The sequence below is a fragment of the Sminthopsis crassicaudata genome, chromosome 3, assembly GCF_048593235.1.
Source record: "Sminthopsis crassicaudata isolate SCR6 chromosome 3, ASM4859323v1, whole genome shotgun sequence".
NCBI lineage: Eukaryota > Metazoa > Chordata > Mammalia > Dasyuromorphia > Dasyuridae > Sminthopsis > Sminthopsis crassicaudata.
In genome coordinates, this window is record NC_133619.1 from 100,145,218 (window position 1) to 100,172,616 (window position 27,399).

At 34.8% G+C, this 27,399-nt stretch overlaps 1 long non-coding RNA gene across 1 annotated transcript in view; it reads right to left on the reverse strand.

Moving 5' to 3' along the window:
* The window catches only part of LOC141564883 (uncharacterized), a 235,703-nt gene that overhangs the window by 185,633 nt on the left and 22,671 nt on the right, over positions 1 to 27,399 (reverse strand). Inside the window, exon 2 of the long non-coding RNA XR_012488777.1 lies at positions 25,847 to 26,034. This is a non-coding gene — a long non-coding RNA (uncharacterized LOC141564883). The remainder of the gene's footprint in view (positions 1 to 25,846; positions 26,035 to 27,399) is intronic.

Genomic DNA, 27,399 nt, shown 5'->3' on the forward strand with positions numbered 1-27,399 from the left:
AAATATAATGAAACAACTGAAGAATACTTCCCCTTCTCACACACACACACACACACACACACACACACACATACACACACACACACACACATTAATTTTGGCCTAAAAATTAACAGGAAAAAAAAAAACAGGAAGAGGTTCTCTACTAGCCAGTACTCATACCACTTAAATGTGGAACTATTGTTTGCAGTAAATAGAGAAATTCTGATTGCTGTGGATAAATCCATTTATCTTGGCAATATACTTTTTCAAGGATGTATACATAAATGGTGAGATGAATACATGTATTGCCAGAGTTAGCTTAGTGTCTGGAAGGCTTAGCGGAAAGTGTGGGAGAGATGAGGTATTACAAAATGAAAATGTTATGCTGACCTCGTGGTATGCCAGTGAAACTTGGACAGTCTACCAGCACCATTTCAGGAAGTTGAAGGAATTCTACCTGGCAAGATAAGATACTGGACATTAAGTTCCTTTCTCCAGCTGAACTGCCACACATTTAAACTCTGCAAAGAGAACAACTCTGATGGTCTATTCAAATGCAAAACATAATTTATCTAAAAGACGGTTTTAAAGAACTCACACAAAGCCAAGTACTCACATAGAGATTAAGAGACACATTTCAAAGACATTCTCAAGGAATGTTAGACCTTTAGAATCTATTGTGAGACATAGACATGGCACAGGATTGCCCAACATGTTATCCCTATTTCAAAGAGGTGCAATGTTCTATGAGTAAAACAGAATAGCAGTAGCTCAAAGGAAAGATGAAATGTGCAAATTCAGATTATTCCACTCTAAAATGTTCAATGAACTATATGTGCCCAACCTGTGGTAGAGTCTTTTGAGCTCATATTGGTCTGATCAGCCCACTCAAACACATTGTACCTTTACCCCAATACTGTTTTTATTGTTTGTTCTTCATTCTCAAAAAACAAAAATAAAACAAAACAAAACAACAACAACAAAAAACAAAAACAAAAACAAAAACACAACATTACAAGGGTCATGTATTGACTTGTGATGGAATGGATTTAAGTGACATAAAGTCTACAATATCCACAGCCTCACTCTTTCCTCCAGAGTCATTGGAGTGACAAGACTCCAGAAGACTGATTTGGGATCTAATTTTGGCTTTGTGCTCCATAACCTTCAGTAAGTCACTTCATCTCAATTTCTTCATCTTCCTTCTGGCTTTTAGAAGACTATACTATGACTTGCAATGTACAAATGACTTAAGCTCTCTGGTTCTAAGTTTCTTTATCTGAGAAATGAACAGGTTGGTTTGCTTGTCTTCTAAATTCCATTCCCATCCAAATAGATGTTTCAGACATCTGTAAAATTCTCTGTAATGTCCCTTCTGGAAATAATTAAGGTTCATTTTTATCTGCTACTAAAGACAACAATTTGTTAGGTTCAACAAAGTATATATTTGACTACAAGTTGTTGGTGGAAAAGAATGGGTTTATCAAATCTTTCTAGGAGACTCTTCTCTAAGAAAGCAAATCAGCCCCTGTTCTATATCTTGGAGTCTTAGAGAGTTGCCTGGGAAATAAAGATTAAGTGATTTATGGCCACACCAGAAGTGTATGTTAGAAACAGGAGTAAAATGCATGTTTTCCTAACTAGGTCCTATTATCTAAATGTGCAAAGTTAGCTACTAGTACTGAATCAGTCTAGGTGACTCCATTTTAAACTTTGTTTAGACTTTGAATATGTGTGAATGTTGCATGTAGGAGATAGTGGTCATACTTTGGAGTTTCTTCTACTTCTGAAACAAATGCTAGAACATAGGCTTAAGTTGTATTTTTGGAAATTTTAATCACAAAGACTGAAAACTAATAACATTATATAATAAAAAATAACAAAGTAGCATTAATATAGTACTTTAAGCTTTACAAAATGCTTTATGTATAATTGCTCACTTGATTGATGATAAAACCAAGTCTACACACTTCTTTATTTGTCTCACTAAGGAGAGCCTATGAGAGATCATATAATGGCAACTAGAAAGTTGAAAGCCATGTGATCGTAAGCTACTTGGAAGATGGGTCCTAGAAAACTAGATATATTCCCTAAGATATAGACAACAACAATAACAAATACTCACATGAGATATTTGTAAGTGTTTAGTTCTGTAAGTATTATTTGAATACTTAATCTTTTCTCTTCCCAGAAAAGTGGATAAGAAAGCATGGATAAGCAGATATAATCACTGTTGTAAGAAATGCTTATCTTTTTGATATAAGATACATTGAAATTTTCAGATATTCAACCATTGATACTGGGGCAACTAGGGGATCACAGTAGATAGAGCATGGGACCTGGAATCACGAAACTCTGAATTAAAATCTTTCTTCAGATACTAACTAGCTCTGTGATTCTGAGCAAGTCACTTATCTTCTGTTGCTCTAATTTCTTCATTTATAAAGTGGGAGTAATAATAATAATAATACCAGGTAATTATGACAATCAAATGAAAATAATTTTGAAGTGCTTTGCACAATGTCTGGAATGTAGTAATAGTTATTTTAAATTATTTGTTTTTTTGTTTGTGTGTTCATTTATTTTATTTACAGTACATATGCATGTGTAATTTTCTAACATTGACCCTTGAAAAATCTTTTGTTCCAAATTCTCCTCTCCTTTCCCCCATCCTCTCCCCTAGTTGGCAGGTAGTCCAACACATGTTAAATATGTTGAAATACATGTTAAATCAAATATATGTATACATATTTATACATTTACCTTGCTGCATAAGAAAAATCAGATCAAGAAGGAAAAGAAAAACTGAGAAAGAAAACAAAATGCAAGCAAATAATAACAGAAAGAGTGAGAATGCTATGTTGTGTTCCACTTTCTGTTCCCACAGTTCTCTCTCTAGGAATAGATGGCTCTCTTTATCACTGAACAAGTGGAACTCGTTTGAATCCTCTCATTGTTGAAGAGAGCCATGTCCCTTAGAGTTGATCATGGTATAGTCTTGTTGTTGCCATGTATAATGATCTCCTAGTCCTGCTCATTTCACTCAGCATCAGTTCACGAAGATCTCTCCAAACCTCTCTGAAATCATCCTGCTGGTCATTTCTTACAGAATAATAATATTCCATAACATTCATATACCATAATTTTTTCAGCCATTCTTCAACTCATAGGCATCCACTCAGTTTCCAGTTTCTTGCCACTACAAAGAGGGCTGCCACAAACATTTTTGCACATGTGGGTCCCTTTCCCTCCTTTAAGACCTCTTTGGGATATAATCTCAGTAGAAACACTACTGAATCAAAGGGTATGAACAGTTTGATAACTTTTTGATCATAGTTCCAAACTGCTCCAAAGCTAATTTTTAACTCAGCTACCATCATTATCATTATTAGCATTCTTCTTTGGAATTGGAATTTGCAATGATTATCATAATAGAAAATTTCAAGGAAAGCTAATTCATCATTTATATGTACAACAATAATAATAATTCACATTTATACAATGCTTTAACAATCTAGATTTATGAGGCTCTTAAAGTTTAATAGAAAAGGATATGGGGAGAAAGGAGAGGTCACATCCTTTCAGACAAAAGGATAGGTTTCTAAGAGACTATATACTGCCAGTATCTACTTGTCTTTCAGAATTTTGATTGAAAAAACTCCTTGTTCAGACTCCACCTCTTGAATTTACAGTACATCCATTCAAATCAGATGACTAAGTACTGATAAAATCTTGAAAAGGAGAAAGGTTATTTCCTAATTGGGATGGGCTATTCCAGATTCTGCTATCCACTGAGACTGCTGTAAGAAATGCTGAACTAGGTTTGATTCATTACACCAAAGTTAAGGGACCTGCTGCTGAACCAGGAGAATAGGAGGAAGTGAAGGAAACCAAACAAACAAATTATAGCTTGGAGGTAATTCCCACAGGAAACCCTCTACAGGTAAAACTAAGGAGGAAGATTTAAAACAGAAAACCCTTCAGACTCAAGAACTTTATAGGATGAATCTCTTACTGTTATCAATGTAAAATTGTAGTCAATACTTATTTAGGGTATGTGATCCTTGAAAGCTAAATTTGCCTAAAGCTTTGATTAATGAGACTTGCTGTTTTAAGATAAAATCTCTTGGGACTGTGGCTGATATTGTTTAGAGTTTTAAATTCAGGTATGATTGTCTAACAAAATCATCAAGTCAATAATCCAACATCTGAGAGAAATATGCCACAAGCTACTCATAAGAATGAGATTCTGAAGTGTTACAGATGGAGGTTAGTATCTAGGCCTCCGTTTAAGGGGGGAATCTTTCTGACTCAGTTTCCCAGGGATATTCTTTTGAATAAGAAGCCACATGATTATTCCTGGGTGGCTATAAGGTGGAATTGTTACTGCATAATTAGTAGTCAACTGTGAAACAGAGTTAAGGATGCTTTATCCTATCATGTATGTGCTCTCAGATTGAAGCTTGAAGGACCAGTTTTTGATTACAATGATGTCCCTGCTTTTTCCTCTTATAGCAAGCTTCTATAATCAGAGCAAGTGATCAATAGGAATTATGAGTACAACTCAAGAATGTAACATCTTGCAGTTTTCAATTTGAAAAATAGGTGGTCATTATATCCTAAATAAGTGGGTAAATTAATATTTGGCCTAGTTAATCTATTCATTGTCAGACACATAAATCTGTATGAAATAAGGTCCTTAAAGGTTGATCCTGTAGGATGACAACTCTACACCTCTTTTCAGTTTGAAGAAGTCATGATTCCTGTAGAAGGCTGAGATCTCTGGCCCATTCCCAGAAATCCATCTCCCCAAAAGATAGAAGTGGGGGATGATGAATCTGAGGATCTACTCAGAACTGTATACCTAATTAAGGAATATGGAATATATTAGTGTTTTATTATCTTCCTGTTTGTACCAAGTTTATTGTATTCCTTTATTTATTTTATTCCTTTCAAGTTACAAGTTTTCAGTTTAAAGAGAAATGTTAAATGAGAATGGTTACTTTTTCAAAAGATAAAAATATAGATGAAGAATAATGATATATTATCGAAAAAAATCCTTATTAAAAAGGAAATGAGGAAATTGTGAGAAATGCTAAAAAGCTGGATTTTCACAGTATTGCAAGCTTAGAGGAAGTATGGGGTAGTGGGTACCACTAATCAAGAGATTTCCAGAATGTAAAAAGCTAAGATTCCACAGAATAATTAAGTGATCAATAAAAACCTTGAGCAAACAAGGAATTAGGGGCTAAGAAGGAATGGGTGAATTCAGCCCATCAGAAAAAAAGTCTTATAGTTTTGAGAAAGTTGAAAACTTAGATAATAGCTGATGCAGCCCAAACTAGTTGGGGTCAATGACTTGACCATCAAATTATTATTGCTCCAGCTTAAGGGCCTAATTGAATATTAAACAACACAACACACCCCTTAGGAGGAGTTTTCCCCCATTTTTGAATATGGGATGTATGATGAAGGAGGGGAAACATGTTTATAGACATGGAGGAGGAACATATTTACAGATATTTAAGGGAAACATGTAGTGGGTTTATTAGAAAGATTGTAACCTGCAAGGGAATTGACCCATCAGTTCTGTGAAGAGAGGGACTATACCAAACTAGAAAGTATAAAGATTCTGCCCCTTCTATATGCTTAGTGCTCCCTTTTACTGAAGAGGAATCATAACCTCTTCTGATAAGATATGTTAAGATTCCTTAATATTCTTCTTTAGTAAATTTTTCTTAATATCTGAACAAAATAGAAAGGAATAGACTTTTTAAAGCTATATTGAAATTTCATTTTCAAAAGTATTTACTTGCTATTTTTTTGTTTTAAAATAAAGCAGAAAACTATATTTTCTTTTGTGATGTTGAATATGAAAACCTAAAAGCATTCTTTTAATATTGTTAGTTAGCTATTTTAATCCCACTGTGCCTCCTATTGCACTTTCCTGCACTGAAAAGAGGAGGGCTATAGAATGTGTATGATTTTCTATGATCCTGGCCATTTAATACAAGGCAGATTTATGAAAAGAAATAAGGAGCTACTTCTTTCAAATTGGGCCATTAATTGTTTAAAAATATGTAATTATGACACAGGTTACATTTGATAGAAAGCTGAAAGAGCTTTCCCAAATAAGACTGATTCTTTTATTGAACTTTTTCTTCAAATTTCGTATTGTCAGTGATTTGTGATTTTATCAATATGAATGTTTACCATGATGCAGATCACAGATTCAGGAATAAATAGCCTTTGATAGTTTCTCTTATTTAAAAAACAAAATAATAACAACAACAAAAATGTCAACACAAACCAATTATCATCAGTAACCTGTTCATAACTCTCTCCTCACTTAACTAGCTAGGTTTTGAATGATAGACATATAGATCAGTAGTAATGTCACTTTCAAAGCCTTTCCTTATTGGTAAGATTGGAAAAGCTTTGGAATCATAGGTATATCATTTCAGAAGCTGGAGGAATTGAAAAAGAATCATCAGAATAAGATTTGAATGGTAGATGGTCAGAGCACTTTTTAGGGAATTATATTTAATTATAATCTACACATGTCCATCTTTTCATAGAAATTCTAAAACAAGGGAAAAAACAAATAAATACTAGGATGGTGATTAAAACAAGTAAGGGGTATAGATAATTTACACTGAATAATTACTATTCTAGCTTTTCCCAATTTAGAATTTACTATAAGGCAAGAAGGGATTCTTAATCTGGGAGGGAATTTTTTTTTTTCAATCTATTTCAATACAATTATTTTCCTTTGTAAACCAAAGTATCTAACTTTATTTGTAAAAACATTCTGAAAAGTCTTCCCCAGATTACCAAAAGGTTTCATGACACATTAAGATTAAGAAGTCCTACTTTGAGGTGTTTACTAATTAGACCTAATTTTTATGGTTTGAGACTAGCAAACTCCATGCATCCAGTTTCCCTATAGGATATGTCAATCATATGTCTATAGTTTAATGAAACCCAGATTGTGTTTAAAATCCTCTAGATTTTTTTTGTAGGTAGTATTGACCTGGGATATCACAAAGTATTCTGAGATTTATAACTATTCAAAATAGTTTGGCTTTTTATTTATTTTAGAATAAATAAAATGGATAAATAACATCAAATTCTAAATTATGACATATACTCATATGGAGAAATACTCAGAATGATCAAGGTGACCTCCTTTTCATCAGCCTTCCTCACATTAATAATTACATAAGAAATTTATGAATATGTTTAATATCCAGAGACATAGAGACTTAATAAAATAAGTCATTATAAGTTAAAACTTTTTATTTAATGTCTTCTGTTCACAGTCAATTTGAACCAATTTTTTTTAGTCCCAGTATTTATGAAATGTTAACCCTATGCATAGATTATATTTTCACTGTCACCTTTATGGTATTAGTTATGAGCAGGGTTATGATACAGTGGAAAGAACTTCAGGTTTTAATTGAAATCTTGATTTCAAATCCTAGCTCTGTCACTTATTAATTGTGGGATTTGGGGCAAGTCATTTAATCTTGGTTTATATATTTGCAAAATGGACACAATGGTACTAGAATTATCCATCTCACACGTTGGTTAAGAGAATCAAAGCAGATCTTACATTAAGCAATCTGTAGACTTAAAACAGAAGTTATAAATTCCAAATGTTATTAATATTTTTAAATTATGTCTTATTTTAGATGAAAGCTTGTCTTGTACAAACTTTAAAGAATCAATGTCCTTCATTTACCAAATAGGACATCAAATCAAAGAATAACATCATACAGATTATTCAAGATGGATAATCAAAACACTAAATGCAAAGAAAAAAACATTTTCTGCAGTATGAATCTCAATAGTTAAGTGAAAAAAATGTTTTAAGTAGAAGGAAATCATAAACATTGTAGCTTTCATTGCTTAGCAGCACCCTAGAGTTAGTATGTATTGCTTTCCTTGCATTCTAGGCTAATTGTGAGCCAGTCTCTATAACTAGCTACTAATCCAGGGCTTCTTAAACTTTTTTTCACTCATCAACCCTTTTTGCCCTAGAAACTTTTGCACAACTCTAGCTGTAATAGGTATACAAATCAAACTTTTTTTTGATAATCACAAATTTATTTTAAAGCAATTTTTGTAATACATATAATTTTATTTTTGTTGGTTATTGTTGATAAGTATATTTTATATTGTTATTATATTATATATATTATTAATAATTTAATTAATAAAGTATTGTTTATTAAAGACAAAAGCAAATTGCATACAAATTAAATGGATGTGCTTGATTATTTAAACTAAATCTTGGAGGAATATTTGACACCTTTTACTGTTGCCAAATTTTTTGCAACTACTACCTTCAGTTATGTAACACCATATGGGGTTGAAATTCAGTTTAAGAGCTTTATACTAATCCAGTGTTTAGAAAAATAATTTTAAGCATGGAGCCCTTTTTAGAGTTGAAATATACTGATGCAAACTCATGAATAGAGTATTTCATGATCAAAAAACCTCATTATATTTACTACTGAGGGATAAAGGGAAAGTGGATAGTGGAAATCATTTGACTATATTTTCCCTACTTAAAAGTCTCTCCCTATTTATGTCAAAATTCTTCTACCTGGCTTTTCAAATCCTCCTATTATTTTACTCCACAATATTCCCTCTGTTCTAGTTAGATCAGAGGTAGGATGCATTCTTTTTTTCTGTCAAGGGCCAAACACAATTATGAATTTAGAAATCCAAGCAGTGGAAGGTTTTTTTATAGCTTTCAGCTCATCATTGCCTGTGATTATCTTGGCAGGGCCAGACCACATGATTTTGTAGATCTTATATGACCCATGGGCCAGATGGTCTCCAACCCTGAATTAGATGGTCTCTTCATGGATTACAAACAAACCATGCTCATTCCTGCTTCAAAATTGTTTATTTATATCACATGTTATACCATTAACTTGTATTTCTCCAAAAGCAATATTCATTTAAAATGCAGGTCAGGAAGTTTTCCATGACACTCTTTCTGAATCTCATTGATACTACTCTAATTGATATCCTTCTTCCTAACTCCATTACATGACTAACAGTCTCTTTCATAAAATTTAACATTTAATTAGATTTTATCTTGTCTTGTTGGCTGTTATTTTAGTAGTTTTATGAAACTTCTTTCCTCAACTAAATTATGTGAGCTCAGTGGAAGTAATGATTGTAATATTCTAGCTCATAATTAGTTAAATTTCATTCATGTAAGGATAGCAGCATTTATTTCTGTTTATTCTCTAAATGATACTCACCAATATTTGAACCAATATGCTCTTCCCATCATGACATTCTCCTGACTCTATTCTTTTCTAACTCTCCTTGTCTTCTTAGCTTTCCCTCCTCAACCCACAGAAAGTTTTCTGGCATACAACACTGAATTTTTTATTTTCTGTATTTCTGGTTTTGAACTTGGGACTGTTATAGAATACTGATTTGCTGCTTGGGTCAGGGGATTGCCATTCGATATTATGGACAGAGTTCCCTAAAGGTTTTGCTACCTTTCTTAACTGGTAATAGATATTAAGCATTGACAAAGACCTCATCCCACTCCTGATTGTTACATAAGTTATGTATTTCTGTTTCATGTCAGATAATGCTAAGGAATAGCTGCTACTTAGGAAAAAATCAAAGAAACAAACAAAAACTTGTTTGGTTACAAAGCATTATATCTTCTAATTTTTTAATAAAATATAAAATTGCATGAAACAAATCATTTGCATGAAACAACTATTATTGTCTATAATACATAAAAATAAAGTTTGTGTGCTATAAACTCTGATTTCACATTTTAGGACAATCTTATATTTTACAAGGACATTTTTTAGATCTACTTTAATCTAGTGGGAAGCATTGTATCCATTGCTATGTATTTCCAATAGAATATCTTCCAAAGACTGTCTTCTATGATTCTAAGCCTGATGTTACAAAAGTAAGGATGATTTTGATTATATTTTCAAATGTGCAAGATTAAAACTAGTTGCAATGGCCATATATAATATTTCTCAAGGATTTAGGTGATTTGGAAGCAGGAGCAAAGGTTAGAAAAAGGGAGAGGACATGACTTAATGTAGAACTGTGAATACCCTATGTATTTCTGGTTCAAATTATTCCAGTTTATCTATAGACCCCAACCTTAGGACTCAAGAAAGAGTTCTATGCTTCTCCTGTCAAGAAGCCAAGTTAAAATAAAGGACCCTAGCTGTTTACAACAGAGCCCCAGTTACTGAAAGACACTAGGCCTTCTAAACTGTGGTATTAGAATTACAATGCTGTCAGTGTTGAACTTTGACATCCTGTTTAAAAAAAAATAAAATTGAAGACTATTGTATTCAATCCTGATCAAAGCCTCTTTAATTCATGACATGAAAATTTAACCCAGTGGGTTAAAGTTAACTCAAAGACTTTTCACAGTATGTTGGAATTCATGAGACTATTTATACTGTGAATTCTACTAGCTATTTTAAGTTGAAAATTTATGCTTTAGTAATTATCCTTCTGAACTACTTTGGCACCATCTAATATGACTAAAACTTTTGGTCCATCCAAAGTTTTAGTGAATCATAGTTAAGCTTTAAAAAATTAAAATAATCTTTTTATCAATGTCTAACTATAGGATTGTAATTCTAAAAATATATTTCACTTGCAATGGGTATCTTCTTAGATATTTCCTTATCTGCTATATATATGCAAGTATTTTTAAAGTCTCTCAAACACTCAGAGGCAATTGCTTTTAAATATGATTTATTGTTCTATTCACAACTTATGTATTGTTCTCACCAGTTAGACCAAAAATCATTCCATAGTTATATTGCCCTCTATGTGTTATCTTCTGCTTTTAAGAATTGAACATTTTGTGGAACAATTTTATATGTATCCCTAGCCATTAGTATGGTGTTTAGCATAGGAAGCATTCATTCATTCATTCATAATAAACTTGTTCTCTAGATTTCAATCAAGTCACACTATTCACAACTTTCCCAATCTACCCTACTCTTTCCTATTTTCATGTCATTCCTCACATCATTCCTTAAGGATGAAGAGGCTATCTCTAATATGTTTCTATTAAAAATTAACTTTTATAATCCATCACAAATTTCATCTTTTCCATGAAGTTCAAACTGACTCCAATCTTCTCTCATATTGGAAAAATTGTCTCTTTTGACCCATTACAGACATTTGCATTTTTCTTATGTAATTTAAAACATTCAATTGTGCATTATAATTAATCACCACTTTTTCTACAGGATTAAAAATCCCTGTGTGCCAGAAGATTTGTTCTTTTTTTTATTTCCTTTTTTTTCCTTCCTTAGCCTCCCTCAGTGCCTAGCACAGATAAATGCAACATGTCATAAAAATGAATTAAGATTGAAGCATAGTGATGAAAACGTAGTGAACCTTAGATAATACCTGACTGCCATAGAACAGTTTTGCAAAGAATAACTTAAGATGTTGGAGGAGAATAAGGAGAAAGTAGATCATTTAAAAGGGCCTATTTTATAGAAAGGAAATAAAGGTTTAAAGAGGTTAAGTGATTTGTTCAGGTCACACAGTTCAAATAGCAATAGCTATAGTGTTCTTGCTCTTTTTTTTTCCCCTGTGGTTTAAGTCTAGGAAGCATCTGTCTCTGTTCTACCCAGATTGATGTCAGCATCTCAGAGAGTGTTAGGAAGTCTCACCCCTGGGCACCTATAGTACCTGGCCCTGGCACAGGTTAGGAGGAACAGGGCCAGGTCTTGATCTCCATCTTCCTGTGGTCTCCAGAGCCTCAGTGAAGAAGCAAAAAATGGGAGTCTTCATGCTTTTCTACAATGTAGTGGTAACCAATGTCTATAAGTCTAGGGAAGAGGGGGAGGTAGAAATTGGAATATGCATTACTAAATTGGACAATTTAGGTTTTAAGTGGGACAAGGATTGGTAGGCTTACAAAGTACACAACAGGTCCAAGGATGCATTATCTATCATTAAATTCATTTGCAAACATTTTTGGACCATTGCTTTCAAGAAACAAATCAATCATCTAATGATTAAATCATCAAGGAATTTATACAGACAACACTTTTCAAGTTCTGATTTAGCTGTCTTCAGACAAAAATAAATAAGCCTATACGTCATAGTTTAAGAAATTATCCAGAAAATTGCCCTGATGTCCTAGAACCAGAAGGTAGACTAGAAGCTGGAAGAATTCTCTGATCAACTCTGGAAAGAGATCCTTAAATAAAATCTCAGAGGCAGAATTTCTAGGTCATGGAAAAAAATATTGCAAGCAACCAGAAATGAACAAGCAAACAATTCTAATATAGTAGAGCCATAATCAAGATAGCACAAGATTTAGCAGCTTATCCATTAAAGGAACCCAGGATATTCACAGGGGCAAATAGGTGGAACAGGTAATAAGAGTGCCAGACCTGGAGTCAGAAAGAGCCTAAGTTCAAATCTTGTCTCAGACAAGTACTATCTGTGTATGTTAGAGAAGCCATTTAATCCTGTTTTTCTCAGTTTCCTCATCTGTAAAATGAGCTGGAGAAGGAAGTGGCAAATCTTTGGTGTCCTTGCCAAGAAAACCCTAAATGTGGTCATGGAGAATTGAACACAATAGAAAAAAAAATGACTAAACAACAATATTAAAGGATTGAGATCAAAGGAGCTAACATTAGGATTAAGAATCATCTATGTAGCAAAACTGAATATGATCCATTGGGTGGGGGTAGGGAATTGATATTTAATAAAATAGAAGTCTTTCAAGCACTCCTTATAAAAAGAGGAGCTGAATAGAAAATTTGACTTTCAAATACAAGATTTAAGAGAAGAGCATAAAAAATATAAATCAACAAGAATTTACTTTTTTTTTTTTTTTTTTTTTTTTGCTGAGGCAATTAGGATTTGGGATGAAGTGGCTTGCCTGGGGTCACAGAGCCAGAAAGTGCTGTGTCTGAGGCCAGATCTGAACTCAGGTCCTCCTGACTTCAAGGATAGTGCTCTATCCCCTACTCCAGCTAACAGTCCCAATTCTTTACATTCTTACAAGGGAAGATGATACTTATAACTCCTAAAAACTTCATCAATAATTATTAGGGCAGTTAAAGCAGTATTCATAGATAGAGGATAAGGGTGTGAGTTGACTATGATGAGATGATGTCTAAAAAATAAAATTAAGAGGCAAGAAAGATAAATCCATTGGGAGAAGGAGGAAGGAAAAGGTTAGAATGGGGTAAATTATCTTGTATAAAAGAAGCATAAAAGAAATAACTTTTATAAAAGAAGAGATTTTGAGGGGAGGGGGTTTGGATATTTGAATCTTGATCTAACTGAATTGGCTCAAAGACAAAGTAACTTAATATTTTCAGTTTGATATAGAAATTTATATTTCCTACAATAAAATAGAAAAAGAAGGGGATAAAATAAGGTGTATTGTGATAGAAGGGGAGATAGATTGGGAGAGGTGATAGTCAAAGCAAAACATTTTTGAGAAGGGGAAGTGTAAAAGGAAAGAAAGAGAAGACATATGTGGAAATAAGATGGAGGGAGGTACACTAATAAATGGAAAAAAATTCATGACAAATTTCTCTGATGAGGCTTCATTTTTCAAATACATAAAGAATGAGGTCAAATTTATAAGAATATAAGTAATTTTCTAATTGATAAATGGTCAAAGGATATAAACAGATAGTTTTCAGAAGGAGGGAATCAAAGCTATCCATAGTCATATTAAAATGCTCTAAATCACTATTGATTAAAGCAAAGTAAAGTAAAACAATTTTAGATACCACCTATCAAATTGGCTAAGATGATAGCAAGGGGAAATGACAAATCCCCAAAAGATTTTAAAAAGAAAAGAAAAAGATCCTATATGTATAAAAATATCTTTGGTAGTGCTTATCTGGTTGGAATTATCTGAATTGGAAATTGAGAGGATACACAATATTAACTGGGGAATGGCTGAATAAATTATGAAGTATATGATTCTGATGGAATTGTTGATTATTGTCCTTTATTCTTGAAGAGCACCAAAATGATATCACTGTGTTGGAATCAAGTTACAGTCAGATTGGCTAAGATGACAGGAACAAATAATGATAAATGTTGGAGGGGCTATGGGAAAACTGGGACACTGATGCATTGTTGGTGGAGTTGTGAAAGAATCCAACCATTCTGGAGAACAATCTGGAATTATGCCCAGAAAATTATCAAATTGTGCATACCCTTTGATCCAGCAGTGCTACATCCCAAGGAAATACTAAAGAAGGGAAAGGTACCTGTATGTGCCAAAATGTTTGTGGCAGCCTTTTTCATAGTGGCTAGAAACTGGAAAATGAATGGATGTCCATCAATTGGAGAATGGTTGGGTAAATTATGGTCTATGAATGTTATGGAATATCATTGTTCTGTAAGAAATGACCAGCAGGAGAAATACAGAGAGGTTTGGAGAGACTTATGAACTGATGCTGAATGAAATGAGCAGAACTAGGAGATCATTATACACTTTAACAATGATACCGTATAAGGATATATTCTGATGGAAGTGGATATCTTTGACAAAGGGAAGATCTAACTCAGATCCAATTGATCAATGATGGACAGAATCAGCTACACCCAGAGAAGGAACACTGGGAAATGAGTGTAAACTGTTTGCATTTTTGTTTTTCTTCCCAGGTTATTTTTACTTTCTGAATCCAATTCTTCCTGTGCAACAAAAAAATTCGATTCTGCACACATATATTGTATCTAGAATATACTATAACATATTTAATGCCATCTAGGGGAGGGGGTGGAGGGAAGGAGGGGAAAATTTGGAACGGAAGGGAGTGTGCAAGGGATAATGTAAAAAATTACTCATGCATATGTACTGTCAAAAAAAGTTATAATTATAAAATTAATAAAAAAAAATAATTAAAAAAAAAAAGTTGCAATGTGTCTGATTGTGACCAATCAGATCAATATAAATTCAGATATACTACCACAAGTTAGGCACAAATAGTTCACAACTTTTGAGGTGGAGATTCTCTAAACTTGCACATATCATGTTTATTTTGAGTACAGCCAATCTGCTTTGCTCATAGAGAATGCTGCCTTTTATTATGTGGACATTTCATTCTGGACAGTCCTTTGCCAGTATCTTCTATATACAATCAATTCCAAAGTTTTTCAGGAAGAACTTGAAAGGATTGCTGTATATCTTTTTTTTTTTTTTTTTTTTTTTTCCCTGAGGCTGGGGTTAAGTGACTTGCCCAGGGCCACACAGCTAGGAAGTGTTAAGTGCCTGAGATCACATTTGAACTCAGGTCCTCCTGATTTCAAGGCTGGTGCTCTATCCACTGTGCCACCTAGCTGCCCCCTGTGTATCTTCTTCTGATCACCTTTTGAGCACCTTCTTTGTGGAAATTTCTGGAAAATAATCTTAACAAGGCATTTGTCCTGGTAAAAAGGGATTTAAAGGGTAGCCTTCATTTGTTCAGAAAGACCCCTGCAATGATGGCTTATAGGGGTTCTCAAACTACTGCCCGTGGGGCAGATGCCACTGCTGAGGACGTTTATGTGGCCACCGGGTTGTGGCAAATGGGCTGAGGGGCGGAGACAGAGTGTGAGCTTTTGTTTTTACTATAGTCCAGCCCTTCAACACTCTGAGGGACAGTGAACTGGCCCCTATTTAAAAAGTTTGAGGACCACTGGCTTATAGCATCATTTCTTCCTTCTGATTAGTTTGACAATTCATTATTGTCAGATTCCTGTGATAAACATAAGGCAATTCTAATTGGTGACTTTTTAATAAGGAGGTAGCCTGAGAGTTCTTAGTTTCCCTTCCAGTTTCCATCTTGGGGTGGGTGAAGGAAGTTAGGGAAAACAAAAACATTCCCTGAGTAAGGTTTTAGCTCAAAATAATTTCTATTTATGGGGTGAACAGAAACAATGGGTCCTATCTAAGGTAGTTAGGAGCAGATGACCTGAGGATAGATAGGAATAATTATATTATTCAATTACACAGTTCAGAAACTGTCTGACTTACAAAAATTAGGATCTGAGGAAATGAATAGATTTACATAATATGTTATACAATTCAAAATTATTTTTTTATTCTGCCTTTGATTCACCAAGAGACACAGTTTTCTAAATGAATCACTAAATGATATGACAATTTTAAATCTCAGGAGTGACTCACCAGGAAACAAAAAGACCTGGAGGAATTAGAGACCATTTTTTTTTTTAAACTATGAGGCTTAAGTATTTTAACATATTGTGTTTTAATATTAGTGTAGGGGATGAGGCATTGACAGAAACTGTTTGGTAAGGAGACCTTAACAAGAACAATAGCACATGAGGGAAAAAGTGAGAGGGAAGAGTAAATGTATAGACTCTCAATAATGCATTCCCAATTACACATTTTGTCAACTTATCATATTTTAGGCCTTGAAAGTCTCATGCATTATCTGGTTTCTGGGAAGATCTCTTACTACAGTAGTTTGATCTTCTGGAAATCTCTCCTAGGAATTTTGGAATATGTTGAATCTCAGAATGAAGAATCTTCTAACAGATATGCTTTTCCAGTTCAGATGACTTGTAATGAATTGTACATATAAGTAGTGATATAACAAACAATATGAATCAACGTGTTGTAAAAGATTTCCAGAAGTCCTATAAGGAGGGTATATAAACAACAATCACACATATGATTCCTTTAGCAGCCAACAGATAATCCAAAACCAATCTATTGTCCATGACTTCATGTATCAGGGAATCCAATGATCCCTGGAAGTTTTTGAAGTCCTGCAACAGACTTATTATGTGTCAGGGAATCCAATGATTCTTCAGGGTTTTCAAGTCCTACAAGATTCTTATCATCTCTCAGGGAATCCAATGATTCATGAAGGTATTCAAGTCTTACAACAATCTTACCATGTATCAGGGTTCCAATGATTCCCGAGGGCTTTGAAATCCTGCATCAGTGTCATTAAAATTTTTTGATGTCCATGAGTCAATCTCCATAACTGCCAGGCTCTTTTAGTGGTAAGCACAGTTAGTGATGGAACTCCCTGAAGTTTACTGGGTCTTCTCCTTTGTTTCAAGGGTCTGCTCCATCTCTCTCCGATGGACAAGGTGAATATGGCTCATTGGCATCCATCTGATTCCTTCTCCATCTGTAGAGATACAAGCAAACCCTCTCCTCCAAGCTGTTAACCTATCTGGTCCCTTTCATACACCACTTTCTGGATCTTTCCACATCACCTGGTGATTATCTAAAGATAGTGGAGCTGCTCATACTGGACACTGTCCTTCTGGTGGATTATAAAACCTGTCTGCTGGAGTCAATGCATGTTTATCAAAAATTAAGAAGTTAACTATATAAAGAGCTAAATTTAGAAGTTCTCTAGGATTACCTGTGGCTCCCCCTTTCTTTTGTTTTTTTTGGAAGAGTGTCTTGATGTCTCTGTTTCTCCTCTCTACTATTGCCTGTCCTTGAGGATTAAAGGATATGCCAGTGGTGTGTAAAATCTGATACTGTGCACAAGTGTGCAAAATGTTTAGAAGTATGTGCAGGTCCATTGTCTGTTTTTATTGCTTGTGGCACACCCATAATTGCAAATGCTTGTATAAGGAATTCAGTGACCATTTGGGCTGTTTCTTTTGCTGCTGGTATTGCAAAAGTGAATCCTGAAAAAGGTATCTAATACAACATGGATAAAAGATAGACGACTAAAAGATTTATAATGGATCATATCCATTTGCCAAATCTCACTGGGTCTCAAACTATCAGGGTTCTTCCTTGGAGGGAACATAGGAGCATGGAAAGGAAGGCAAGTTGTACAGGCTTTTACTATGTCCCTAGCATCCTCTTTTGTTATCCCAAATTACAAATGTAAAGCTCGAGAAGCTTGATGATATTTAGAATGAGATCCTCAGGCTGCCTGAAATAAAGGAATATTGGCCAACATGGTTAGAAGGCTATCTGCTTTTGAATTAACATCAAGAATACGACTTGGAAGTCCACTATGAGAGTGGACATGCAAGATATAAATCTTACCTTGGTGCTTTCCCACTTGCTCTTGAAATTGCTTAAAGAGCTAATATATATTAGAAGCTACAAATTTTATTTGGGCTGTGGCAATTCTTTGTACCACACCTATTGAATAGGCCAAATCAGATATTATATTTATGTCTCCTGGATATACATTGATTGCATATAATTCATTCTGCTGAGTGGACTGAAAAGGAGTTCTGACTACTCTCTTTATAGTTAAGTCTTGAGAGTATGCAGCATGTTATGTTTGGATGCATCTGTAAAGATAATTGGTCCTTTAAGAGCATCTTTAGAAAAGTTTTCTTCAGGAATCCATCACCAATTATGTAATAGTTAGGTTATCTTAAATGGAGACCTATGTGTAAAATTTGGAGCTGTAACCAATAAAATTTGCCAATCTGGGATGGTTTCACAGCATATATTAATTTTTGCATTGGTATAAAAGGTCAGGTCTTATCCCAGATAATTGTACTGCTCATTTAATGACCTTTAATAAAATTCTAGCCACAAGCAATGGGTAAGGAGTAAGCCTTTGTTCTGGTTGTGCTGGGAGGTTCACCCACTTTATCACACTGCCTTATTGATGAAGGACTGCTGTGGGTGCCTCTTTTGTAGCAAAAAACTGATATTTCAAAGAGTTTTTAAGTGACTCAACCACATTAGATAAAGCCAGTGCATCTTATCTCAAAATCTCTTGAGCATCTTTTGTAAGCTAGCATGATGAGTTTAAAGCACTGTCTATCCTAAAATGTCATACAATGGTTGCAATTGATAAGTGGCCAAGCCTAACACTGGAACAAATCTATTAGATAACTCATATCAATTTCTGAAAGTCATTTGTTTTCAATTTCTCTATTCTTAAAGTTTTTTGTACTGTAAGCACCTTAGGGTATATTTTATATTCTAAATATTGAAAAAGAAGCATGTCTGAACTTTTTCTGGAGCTATGTGAAATTTGTAGTTCCTTAATGTTTCTATGGTATTTTGTACACATGGTTCTAACATTTACTCCTCAGGTGCACATCCCAATATATCATCCATGTAATGTAATAACATTACATTTGGAAATGTTTTTCTTACTGGAATAAGAGCAGCAGCAACACACATTTGACACATAGTAAGTCTGTTTTTCATTCCCTGTGGCAAAACTGTCCATTCATATCTTTTATAAAGCTTAGCTAAATTAATATTGGGCACTAAAAAGGCAAATCTTTCATATCCTCCTTATCTAGAGGGATAGAATAGAAACACTGTTTAATGTCTATAACCCAAAGAGGCCATTCTCTAGGCAACTGAGTAGGAGATGGAAATCCAGGTTGAAGAGTTTTCATAGTTTCCATCTGTTCATTTACTTTTCTTAAATTAGTCATATCCTCCATTTTCCAGATTTCTTTCTTACAACAAATTTTAAGGTAATTCCAAGGACTCAGAGAAGGTTGTAAGTGTCCTTAGTCAAGTTGCTCCTGTACTATATCTAATAAGGCCTGAATTCTATCACTTGCTAAGGGCCATTGTTCTATCCACATGGTGTATCAGGTTTCCATTGGATAGGAACAGGTGAAAGTGTTGGCAGGCGTTCAACAGCAGCCCTGCCTAAAAAAACGAAAGTACTCATTTTTAACCCTAATTGTTGTAAAATGTCCCTTCCCCACAGATTGATGAGGATTTTTTCAACTATAAAGGAGTAAAGACTCCTATTTTACCTTCAAATATCCATCTCAAAAGAGTAGCACTAACTTCAGCTGCTATTGATCTTCCTACAACAGATATGTAGGTGTCTACCTTAGTCTTTGGCCAGTGACTAGGCCAGTTAGCACCTCTAATGCCTGTATGATCTGCACCCGTGTCCACCAGTCCTTCTAATGGCATGCATTTATATAGATAGTGTGCATAGGTCAGTCAGCTGTCACAGCTGCTGTCAAGTATATTCCTGGGTTTTGTTGCTTAGAGTCAGAATCTGGGCGACTATCACCATCATATTGCTTATTAAGAGTCTGTATCAGTAAACTTGATGCTACTACTTCTCCTGGTTGGTAAGTCACACATTGTCTACCTGTATTAGTGACTGGGATATTATCTACACATCCTCCAGTTTCCCACATCAGTATATGGATGAACACTGTTTTGTAAATACTCTCAGGAGTTAAAATGGTCAAGCCTACTGTGCCTGGAAGGAAGGGATCCATAGGCTGGAGAGAAACAGATTTTACCTCTCCAGGGGGTATCTCAGTTGTCTCAGCTGCATACAACTCTATCCTCCCTAATTGTAGTCCCTTTCTCCCATCATGTTGCTTCCTGGCTGATTGATTGTGTAATCCCTTTCTCCCATCAGATGACATCTTGGCTGATTGGTCATGTCTGAGTATGAACTTCTAGATACTTTCTGGGTGTAGCATCAACTGCCATCATGCCCCAAGTGTTTTTTGCCTTGGGTCCTGGGGCTGGGCCCCTCATGCCATTTCTCTGAATCAATCTATATTCTGATGCCCAATGGAGTCCTCTGTTGCATTTTGGACATGGGTCTTGTTCTCCCACCTGTTTTCTCACTCTGTCTCTATGCCAACATTGAGCTTTCAGATGCCCTACTTTACCACATTGAAAGCATTGACAAGCCTTTCTGGAAGTCCCTTGCCAAAAGGTGCAAAGGTCCGGGCTAGCTCCTCTGAAGCGCTCAGAATAGGTCCTTGCCCCACGTTGGGCGCCAAATATGTGAAGGTCCGGAATTGTAAAGGTCTGGTCATCTGTAGGTTATTTTTCCAGTCTGCCATCTCAACTCACTACCAGACTAGACTCTCTCCTTCCAGCCTACAGTCCCAATTCTGTCCCAGACTCGACTAACTCCTTGCCCTTCTCCTCCTAGCAGAGATTGTAGTGAGAACTCAACAGAGCTTGTGAGAAAATACTTCAACCAATGAACTTGCTCCTTTTAAAGGGGCATGTGAGAACTCAGGGGCTTGTGGGAAAATTACTTCAACCAATGAACTTGTTCCTTTCAAAGGTTGTGTAAACTCCCCCTAAAGGCCTGAACTAAAGGTGTGAATTCTGAGCTAGAGAATTGCCCAGACAACCTAAGTTCTCACCTTGTAATCCTAACAAAAAAGGACCCTATCTTCCCATGTTGGGATCTTGGGAAGTCTGCATCATAGTCTGGTTATAAAAGGTATTTCTGCCCACTGTGGCACAGAGTCTTATGATCTCCTCTAAAGGAGCATCCTTGTGTAATCCTAGTATAATTCTTCTGCAAACCTCTTTAGCATTTTCTTTAGCAAGTTGCCTTATCATAATGTCTGTTACTGCATTTTCAACTATTAGTCTGTATGACAGCTGTCAGAAAAGGGTTCATTTGGCTCTTGTGCAATTTTTGTGAAGGCCTCACCCTTAACCTGTTTACCTGGGATAAAACCCCATGCTTTGATAGCAGCAGCAGCAGCAATTTGCTCATATGCTGCTAAGGGATAATTAATCTGTGCTGAAATGTCTGCATAAGAACCTATACCTGTTAGTTGGTCATAGGTGATTGAAGTATTAACTTTATATTTCATGGGGCTTGTATCCTACACAGCTCACTATATTCAGAAAGCCACAACAAGTTTTGTCCTTACTATAGATTTTCAGTCACTAAGGGTTAAGACTTCATAAGCCAAATTCTGTAATAACATCTTAACATAGGATGATGTAGCCCCATAAAGAGAGCAAGCCTTTTTCAGGTCTTGGAGGATTTCTAGATCAAAAGAAGTGTATCTTCTACTTTCTTTACCTGAAGAGTTAAACTGTTCAATCACAGGATACATTTCTATTCTCAAATCAGATGTATTCTGCCCTTCCTCTTTGGCTTTCAGTAGTGCCTTTTATAATGGAGTCACAGGAGGGTGTGGTTGCTGAGGGGAGGTGCTGGTAATATCACTGCTCCTCCCACTCCTGCTCCTCCCTCCATCTTGGAAAGTGAAGTTGATCAGGGAGGGTCAAGGACCTGCTCTGGTGATGAGCTGTCTTGTGAGATTGAGAATCACCTGCCCTTCAACATCACTTAACTCCACATGCCCTCTGGAGATATTGCCATTAATCTTTCCTTTCTCTTCCTCTTTTTCCTCACACTTCCTCATCTGGCTGTTCTTAGAACGTTTCTTTTTTCTAGACTCTTTAAGGCCAATTGTATTATGTTATATATATAGAATGTTTCCTTGGAAATTGAATCAGATCCTCAATCATTGTAATATTCATATAGTTGATCTCCTACTAGTTTCCAATTATCTGCCTCTATTTCTTCTTCCTTTAAGAACCAAGGGAAAGTGTATTCTAATGGATCCATGAGTCCATCAATCTGCTCCCAAGTTACAATCAAACCCTGTCTCCTTATCAGTCTGAGTATGCTTTCTGTAGATCTCCTTGGGGGTGGGGTTCAGGTTGGGAGTGGGGGAGAATCTTTTCCTAATATCTGTCCCATTTGAGCTAGAAAATGAGAGTTACTAGTTTAGCCCTTAACAAAGTAAGTTCCCTGTTTGTCTATTAAAACACCCACTCTATTTCCAGGTCACAGGGACTTCTTCAGTGAAATTAGGGTCCTTAGTCCACATAGGACAACAGAATGTAAAGTCCAGACTAGCTCCCTGGAGGCCTTGGAGTCAGCCAGAGTCAGGCTAAATTAAAGTCCTTGTCTTTAGGGGGAGAAGGGAAGGAGACAGACAAAATGCCAAGAGGCTTGCCAATGATGTATACTGGATTCTCAAGTCCAAAGTCACCAAATTCTCCCCTCCTTGTCCTGCTGCAAAGTGACTGTGGCCTTATCACCCCACCCTCTAATCCTTGCCTAAGATTATCTTAACACCAAACACTGAGCCAGCACCAGTGGTGAGAAGAGCCATTTATCCAAACATATGCTAATAGAGACATTGTCTCATATCAAATAGGTAATTAGCCTTAAGTGCTCAGTTGTCTGATTCAAGTATAGTTTTTCATAGTTTCATCCCTTTGCATTAGACAGTGGCAATAGACTGATAACAGGCCTAATCATGTAATTTCTCTTCTCAAAATAAGTTCATCACTTAATCAATAAATAAATCAACAAGCTACTATTTATCAGACAGTATACTAGGCCCTGTGAATATAAAAATAAAATCATGATGAGTTCCTACTCATGAGCTAAGGTTATAACACTGGTGAATAAATGAAAAAAAAATAATCATATGAAATTTAAAGGAATATTAATACAAGGTTGCTTGAATTAAGAAGGCACTGTCAACTGGCAGTAAAAAGAAATATATCATGCAAAAAAATTAGTATGTGAGCTGAGTTTTGATGGAAAAAAGGTAGTACCATTATACCACTTTCCCAATGAGGAAAATGTAGCTAGAAGTCACACAGCTAGCAAATATCTGAGACAGTATTTAAACTTGTTGTTCAATTATTTAATCAAGCTCTTTGTGACCCCATGGGCCATATTGTCCATGGGATTTTCTTGGCAAAGATACTGGAGTGGTTTGATATTTCCTTTTCCAACAGATTAAGGCAAATAGATATGAATCCAAGATGTTATTTTGCATAACTTTCTGAGGCAAACATATCTTGCTTTGAGAACTTTCTTATAAAGGGTCCCATTTTCAATTGTGAGTTCTACTAAGGAACTTTGTTCACCTTAATGGTGTCAAAATAAAACTATTTTCTATGAATAGAAGATGGTTTTGAGTTCATGAATTCATTAGAGATAATTGGTTAATGCTTGACTTCTTGAAACTCATCAGTATACCTAATATAACCATCCATGATGCCCTATTTTACCCTCTCCTTTCGATGTTCCCCATTCTCGTTAAAATGTTCCAAAAACCTGGAGTTACCAACATAATCCCACATTTATAATTCTCATAGAATTATGCATTATAGTTATGTGGGATTTTGTATAATAGTAATTTGTATATATTTCTTATTCTCTTACTAGATTATGAACTCTTAATGGTTGAGTTTTACTTATCTTTGAATTTCTCACATATCCAGAACCTTACAGAATGGCCTGAATACAGTTAGTATTTATTAAATGCTTTTTTCCCATGTTTGCATATCCATGAATGAACTTTGACTCTATTTCTGCTATTTCAACAATGGCAATTAATTAGTTCCCCTTTCTATACTAGCAGTTGAAAGGACTTTAAGCCATCAAGTGAGGCCCCCTACTAACCACTCTGCACTCTCCAATTAGAGCCCTTCTGCTACCTTCCATAGCCATTCAATTCCTATTGCCTTAGTCAATCCCTTGAGATATAACAATAAAGTAAATCCATCAAATTGTCCTGGTTTGCTTTTTCAATATTTAAAATTCAGCCTAATTTTTTTTTCCTTAAAAGAAATGAATCTTCAAAGGAATGTTTGAACTGTAGTCTCAGTTTAAGTGGCTATTCACCTCCAGAGACTATCATTAGAACACTAGTTTCCAAGCATTTTGACTAAAATATCTTGGGGCAATTTAATGCAATAGGCCAGAATTTCATAATGAATGGAAGTACAGAATGCCATGGACCTGAGATAGCCCTAAAGATGATTGTACAAAACTGAGAACTCTGGGGAAAAGGCAGAGTTCATACTATATATTAGAGAAAGGAGACTATTCTATTACCAGATTATCCAGAAAAGGAAGAGAAAAGGCAAATGGAAGGCAATGGCAGTGATCCAGTCCAGGTGCAGGAAGACAAGAATTCAAATAAATTATGATTGGAAAAAAAAAAAAAAAAAAAAAGAACTGAAATAGACCTGGCATTAAGAATTAAAGATTTAGCTAGGAAGCTGAATTTTCCTGTGCAAACTCTGGTCTAAAGAAGTCTGAGAGATTTTTTTTTTTTTTTTAATCACCCTACTATTAAAGCCAACAGAGTCTAAAAGGCAGAAACCTTTTGTTCTAGGTGGAAGCACCAAAGGATTAGAATTTACAAGAGATATTTGGATAGTCCAGGAATCAGATGGAAGAGAAATTTTATCCTCTGGGCATGGAAGGAACTACATGTCTCTTCTATCCCACTGACAGGTTAGTTTTAGTATTCTCCACTTAATCTTTTCATTTTCAGCTTTCCCCCAAGGGGTGGTCCATGAGGGAAATTCTTTGTCCTCTTAGGAGGTTTCATGCCTAATAAAAACACTCATATAATCCACAAGTTTTTCCTTACCCAGCTCTGATGCTAAGAAACTGAAATCCAATTTTTTGACATCTTGAACAAATAAGTAGGGATTCCTGCTAGGGACATCTAAAGCTCAATTAGTAAGCACTATGCCTGTAACCAGGCTATTCAATTGAACCACATGACCTTAGGAGGGACATCTAAAAAATAGTTCTTGAGACTTATCTCAAAAAAGCTGAATTGAAAATTAAACTAAAAGATTTAAGTCTAGGTCATATTTAAGATTTAAAAAAATTATATGATAGAAGGCAATAATAGAAAAAAAAAAAAAAAACACAACGTAGCAAAAGAAACTACCTTGGAAAAACTTCTAGTATGTGACAAGGGAGAGTTCCCAACTGAGGCAGGGATGACAAAAAAAGTAAGCAATTAGATTCTATAATGTTTGGTGAAAACATAGAAAAATAAAGCTGGTGAATTATTCTGGCATCAGTTCAGAACTTTTGATTATTATAAACTGAAAGATTTAAGATTAATCATAGCAGATAAAAATCCAAAGCAACTGAAATATTGGTAATTTATACGGCACAGTAACTGATGTTACTACCAAAATTCAGTCTCCCCATAGCATCTGCTCAATTTCTCCCCCAGATGACATATATAAATGGGACAGCCACAACCATCAACTGATTCACTGATGGGCACAATTAACATAGTCAGGTACCTTGCTTCAGCTTCTTTCCCACAAAAGGTCCCATCTCTGCTCTCGTTAATATTAAGTTGATTTGCCAAGTGTCATAATAAAGCTCTGCCCCCTTGATCTGTATCCAGATAGTCTGAGTCTGTGAATTCATTCTGCATGACTCCCCACCTCTGTGACTTGTACTTCAGCAAAATGAGATGTTTTAAATCCTAGAGAATATCAGAATTACAATTAATTAAGCAATAATTCAACAGATTAGTTGTTAAAAATAAATTAATGATAAATAAATAAAAATAAAGCTTCTAGGTTTTGTTGAAATAAGCAGGAAAAGGAAGAAGGGAAACCGGAATTAAAACACTGGCCTCCAACCTCTCTCACCCTTAGGGCAAATAAGAAGGTATATATTTGGGTGGTTTGACAAGAAAAAAATAATTTTTAACGTTACACAAAGCTGAAAATGACATTCCATATCTTGAAAAATTAGTTTATTGATAATAGTGGCCTCTCCATTTTGAAGCTCTTAGATAAGTTGAAATTTAACTATTATCACTTGCAATTAGAAACCCAGATTTGATTTACTTTGAAATATCCTGAAGCTAAATCAGAATGTGGGCTTAGATGTATTCCCCTATTAGGATGATTAGAATAGATAAGAACTTAAAACAGGGGACTGCCCTTTTACTTTTTTGGCAATGGATAAGCTTAAAATCATAGGCCCTACAGAAGTGCTTGAAATAAATAGGCCTTGCAAAGAATAATACTAAATAGTTGAAATTATTACTTCAATGTCTGTATGATTCATTTGGGAATGTAGATCAAAAAGTGTAATTGAATTAATTCTGGTAGAATAATTATGATCAGACTTCATTTTACTATTTGGCTCTAAGACAAAGCATTGGAAAACTACATATATCAGAAAATTTGTTAATTGTATAACTTAAAACAGGTAATCTAACTTTTTCTTGTTTTAAAAATAATTTATATAAAGATAATGTCCAATCTTAATGTGATAACTCAATCTTATTAGACAGTGTTAGAAAAGTAAACTCTTCTTTGATTTTCTGAGGCTTTAAAAATACAGAAGATAGTGATAATGATTTTCTCTGAAGTTAGCATAGCAAGGAATCCTCAGAATGTCCTCACATGTGAAAGGCAGAGTCTTAAAATCTTATCAACCCTGCTAACATTTTGAAATAATTAAATTTGGGAAATAATGTTGTAGGTTGGTATTTTGTGGCAGACTGACAACTAAGCAGAGTATCAATATTTTAAAACTTATATTTCCATGCTCAGGTTTAAGTACACTGATTTAATTTTAGCTGAGAAATTGAAATTACAAAGAAGAGAGATTTAATTTATACTCTTACCACAGCTTAAAGAATTTTTTTTTTTGAAACTTTAACATTTTAATCTGAAACAACTAAGGTTAGATAAGCATCTGGCAGTGGTTAAACCTATCTTTCAGGATGGTTTTTAAGAAGTTTTAGTTTATAAAGTACTTAGCATTTATATAAAATACCATGTAAATGTTAGCTATTTATAATTTTTAGTGTTTCATTATATAACTATCTTAA